We start from the raw sequence: 6,000 nt of genomic DNA on the forward strand, positions 1-6,000 counted from the left end.
ACGGGATTTTGATTCTGTCCTTTTGCAGTAAAAAATAATTGATATGGTTCATTTGACGCGTTACAATAATAAAAACAACACAATAAAATATCATTTCTGGTAATGGAAAGCTTAGGATGTAGAAGATATATAAGGATAGGTAAAGCTGGTATTGATCATTATCTCTTAGTCCTTTTGATGTTCTTTCAGACGTGTACCAAATTTCCTCCCAGTTTCTCCTATGACTGCTGACAATTTTGGCTCGGAATTTGATATACAACTCCTGTTTTTTTCTAGAATGTCTGTCTTGTCTTTGGGGTGCACAAGTAACTGTATGAGTGTTGTCAATGGTCTCATCGGGGTGCTGAAATGGTGTTTCTTTATCAATGCCGGGCAAAATATGAACAGAGACGAGGGGGACACCAGACGAGTCATCTGTTCAACACGACACTGACATAACGGGAAAGGGGACTAGCTCTACATCCCAACAGTAACATATTCGATACAGCGTCTCTACGCATTTTGTTGACAGGCGAAACTTTCCGGGTCGAGTGATATAAGAAATAAATAATACAAATCACTATCTTAGTCATAGCATTACAAAGGGACTAGTCAGTCTTCACACGTTGCGATACGTTAAATACGCACAGTCTTTGTGTATAAAGCAGAAATTTATATAACACATTACAAATGGTGTCCGTGGCCCTCCTGACAGGGAGTTATATAACATGGGTTTTGGAATTCGAGGGCGAAAACATTTCCAGGAATTACGCTCACTTTCACTCTCTGCACCTCTGGAAAACGATTTGATTAATTTTACTATGACATATCCCAGGGGTGTAGAGAGCGAAAGTGAGCGTAACCCCTGGATATCGAGGATGATTGTACATAGGATTACGGTAGTCTTTTAGCCTCGAGATAGAGGGAATTTCCCTTTAGCTCAGTGGTAGAGTGTCTGACTAGCAACCTGGCGATCCCCAGTGGAAGCATGTAGCGGAACTGGACTGGGTCGATCGTCGGCGACCAGATAGCTCAACTTGTAGAGCATCCATCTAGAGCTCGAAGGGTCCCGGGTTCGAACCCCGGTCTGGCCGTGCATTTTCCCTCTCCTGTTACATTACGCGCCTAACGAAATATACCCACAGAAGGTGGTAAAGGGTCTCGTGTGTCTTCGGGGTCGAATACTTTGTTAAAGGAGGGAGGAATGTAGCGGAACAGGACTGGGTCGATCGTCGGCGACCAGAGAGCGCAATTGGCAGAGCGCCCATCTAGAGTTCGGAGGGTCCGGGGTGAGAACCCCGGTCTGGCCGTGCCTTTTCCCTCTCCTGTTATATTTGGCGCCAAACGAAATATACCCACAGAAGGTGGTATAGGGTCTTGTGTTTCTTCGGGGTCGAATACTTTGTTAAAGGAGGGAGGTATGTAGCGGAACAGGACTGGGTCGATCGTCGGCGACCAGAACTCTCAATTGGTAGAGCGTTCATCTAGAGTTCGGAGGGTCCCGGGTTCAAACCCCAGTCTAGCCGTGCATGTTTCTTCTCTTGTTACAAGCACATTATTCTTTTTCCTGTTACACATGTATATGGGTTGAATACAGATGCCAGGAGTCAGCTTATCAGGAAGTAGAGTGTGAATCCCTTTGCACTTGATATATATATATACTTTGATATACAAAAGCCATGGTTGAGTGGCTCCAACATGTAAGTTTTTGCGCATACATATTGCGTCTAATATAAGTATGTGAGAGAACTTATAGCTGATTTGGGTGCATGGGTGAGTGTGTGTGCGCCTGCTCAGCACCTGTCATTTCCTCGTATCATTCGAAAGCCAGCCTGCTAAGGTATCACACCTTACATACATTCCCTGGTAACTTAGTGTGAGTGTATACACTTGTCTTCTACTATCTAAATGTTATATATAATTCATACTGTTGATCCGGTCATTGTGTATGAGTTATGTATTGATTATAAGTGTTATTGTCATGTATTGTGTAACCCATATCTCCTGGTTATGCCTAATATTTACAAGTAGCGGGAGGTGGTTATATATGAGAATTCATGAACGGTTGTTTGATTATTTATTTTTGGTTGGAAAACAGTTGATTCTAAGGCAGGATGGCATTGCCCCATGGTTGTATCTAAGGGAGGGGTCCTGACACTGGACCCCTCCTTATTTTAACAAATAACCTGAGTAATAGTTCTATTTGTGGCGGCCATTTTAGTTGTTGTCGTACAACCTATATTTATATGTGTAACACCCCACCTCTACCTCATATACACACATTTTCTTAAAACCATAATAATGCTAGAGTATTATAGCATAATTAAGGATCAAGTGTGAATGAAATAACCATGAAAACTCTCTCACTTGTATTAGTTAAACATCATTTCAGTTTCAAAATACGAATTCAAAACACATAAACAGAAACTGAAAAGAAATGATTCCTACAAAAGGACACACCATTAGCTCCGCCAAAATAAGTACCCAAACTAAGTGGGAAATGTATACACTCATGACATTGTTCAATTCTTTTCAGTCACTACAAATATAACTACAGCCTCTTCTGGTAGTTTTCATCAATTATCATCAATACCATTTCAGCTTTTCAAAAACCATGAACTTACTCAAAGGACTGAGACTATTCCTGGCGATAACGAACCTGGTTGTGCTACTGTGGCTACTTGTTCAACCATTCACGAAGTTCTACAACGAACCAATCGTTCCTCTGGGGTACCCAAAACCAAAAACGCTTTACATCGACAAGCAAAATCACTCAATACGAAATGTGTCATTTTCTATGAAAAGGAAGAAAGAAGATGGAATGGGAAATAAGATATTGTTTTTTAGGAAACCACAATTCTGGTTAAATGGCTTGATTGGTAAGAAATGGATACATCGCAGGTGTTCAGACATTGTCCAGTTCGGAATTGTGTTGTGACAAAGCGACGTCAGTACATGAATACTTGTTTGTTTGTTTGTTTGTTTGATTTTGTTTAACGTCCTATTAACAGCTAAGGTCATTTAAGGACGGCCTCCCCTGTGTGCAAGATGCATGCGTGTAGTGTTAGTGTGTGTATTTTGGGAGGCTGCGATATGTTCGTGTTTGTCTCCTTGTGATAGCGCGGAACTGATGCCGACTTTATAGTGCTACCTCACTGAAACATACTGCCGAAGACACCCAGCAGGACGCCCCACCCGGTCACATTATACTGACAACGGGCGAACCAGTCGTCCCACTCCTAATTTGCTGAGCGTTAAGCAGGAGTAGAAACTACCATTTTTAAAGACTTTGGTATGTCTCGGCCAGGGGACAGAACCCAAAGCCTTCCTCACAGGGGCGAACGCTCAACAAATGGCCAAAAGTGAGGCATTGTCAAGGGAGACATTAGGAAGAAGAAAGTTATTTAGAAAGGAGAGAAGAGATAAGGTCCCAAATTTAGTCGCCTCTTACGATCATGCAATTGGGGGCAGCAGGTACAATTCTTACGCCCTACCGGCAGGGTCACAGCCGATGCTGTTCTATTTAGAGCGCTTGCCGGGAGTTTAAAACAATGTGTGAAGAAAGAGAAACGTGGACAGGTCTGGATTTTATTCGACAACAAGCCGCCAACAAGATTTAGCCGTTATGGTAATTTAAATAAACGTTGTCACCAAAATTTGTTTAATTGGACGATTAGATATCGCCGAGACTCGGACTTCACGTTAGTGCACGGCCAGTTTTCAAAAGCCCCCTCCCCCTACAATGAAAGTGCAATAAATTTGATACTTAAAGCCAAGACAAAAACAGCAGTAGGCTTCATCAGTCGTTGTCCTATTCAATCTCGCAGGAAGGATTATATAACCCAACTCCGCAAATACGGTATTGACGTTGACATATACGGACAGTGTGGAACTCTTCATTGTGATTCAGGACTAGACCATTCAGGTGAAGTTTTGATGGCATGGAACTTAACGCCGGTTGTGGGGATGAAAGGAGACTGCTTTGATGTGCTTGACAGTCAGTACAAATTTTATTTATCTTTTTGAGAATAGTTTATGCGATGACTACGTTACAGAAAAGTCACTTAGCTTGCGTTACGTCACAACATTGTTCCAGTTATTAGGGATGTGTCAAATCATACCTTGTACCATCCTCCAAATTCTTACTTGGATACAAAAGACTTTGAAAACATCAAGTTACTAGCAGACCGTATGATAAAAATGAGCAGCAATTTAAATGACTACAAACAATATTTAAAATGAAAAAAAAACATTTCTCCCCAGAAACAATGGGCGGAGTTGTACAGTAAATCTTTTGTGATATTTGTAAACGTCTAAACAACCAACATAAATATAGGAGGATCTACCGAAACATGGTGGAATTTCTATTTTCACGCGGAGTGAAATCACCGATCTGCCATGAACCAGCTGACATTTAAGTTTGTATTTGACTGGTGAAAGACACGTTTATACAAATAAGGTAATGTATTTAACGTATTTACACCCATCCTTGATACTCTAGGGGTTACGCTCACTCACGCTCTCTGCCATCCTGGGATATGTCATAGCACGAGGTTAGCCAGTTGATTGGTGTCGGGAGAAAAATCTGATCAATCCCTAGCCTGATACCTGTCCTTTGAAGATAGGAGCGACACCCGACTTCAAAGCCGGTCAATTTTACCGTTACGCGACCGCGAGATTCGTTTGATGTGCACTAGTTTTCTTGTCTTATCCACAAGGTGGTGAACACTGAGGGTTCCAGTTTGTCATGACATATACCAGGAGAGCAGGGGACGTTAGTGAGCGTAACTTACTTTTCTTTAAACATATTATATTGCCAATTAATTTAAATAAGGGATTGGGCACACAAGTTATCACAACTTATCACAGCCTTCTCCCATCATACATCCACAATTACACGACAGCAAAGATAATAGACATAAAATGAAGTAGATATATATACTATTCACACAGACACAAATGCACAACAAAAAAAAACACCGTTCAAAATGTATTGCTTGATTTGATGAAATGATGCACATGTCTAAAATCGTAAGTAAAAGTATCGAGTCTGACTTACATATGAACTTGGAATTATACTATTGTTATCAACACGGAATCGTTGACTTAAAGGGACATGTTGTCAAAAGCAATGCATTAGTTATTGAATGTTCGTGTTGTCCACACTTCCAATTATGTTTCCCTGCTATCCCCATATTCAAAGTCCATACCAAATGTGTCTAGTTTGACCAATCGATTTGTACGGAGAGAGACGATTTCGAGACGTGGCGGTTTCATTTAGAAACGCAAGCAGTGACAATGCATGGGGCTCAAAGAGAGGGGAATGTAGGTGGGCAATTTCTTATCGCATTTTGAACCAATGAATAATATTCTAGCTAAAGTGGTGTTGAAAGTGAACAGATCACCTTAGCAGTACTAATTATTCATCATTAATTAGTTGTACACATGCCATAGCTTTGTAGGGTTTATTGTCTCATAAACAGCCCAGACCATGTGTGTATAATATATGCGTGTTTGCTTGAGGCATGGTGTGTGTCTACTAACCTCCTCGATACCCCAGCGGCTACACTCACGTTCACTCTCTACATCCCTGTAATATGTCGCAGCAAAATTGAAGGCTCAGTGTGTACCACATTGTGAATGCGACTAGAAGACTAGTTTGATCATCAAAAGACTCACCTTTTCACGTCTAAATACAAATTATATAGGGCGCTATATATTCGCGTAACGGTAAAATGGACTGGCTTTTAAATCGAGTGTCGCTTCTCCGTATTCAAAGGATATGTATCAGCCTAGCGATTGGTCAAGTTTTTTCATCTTACACCAAACAAGTTGCTAGCCGCGTGCCTTCAATTTTGTGATGACATGTTCCAGGGGTGCAGAGAGCGAAAGGGAGCGTTACCACTTGAGTATCAAGGATGACCCAAGAACTTTGGTATGTCCCAATACTGGATGAGAGAAATTTTGTTCAATTATGCACCCGCATTTGTATAAAAGAATGTTAAAAAGTGAGACATTTTC

Source organism: Mizuhopecten yessoensis, unplaced genomic scaffold (genome assembly GCF_002113885.1).
Source record: "Mizuhopecten yessoensis strain PY_sf001 unplaced genomic scaffold, ASM211388v2 scaffold6505, whole genome shotgun sequence".
Classification (NCBI taxonomy): Eukaryota; Metazoa; Mollusca; class Bivalvia; order Pectinida; family Pectinidae; genus Mizuhopecten; species Mizuhopecten yessoensis.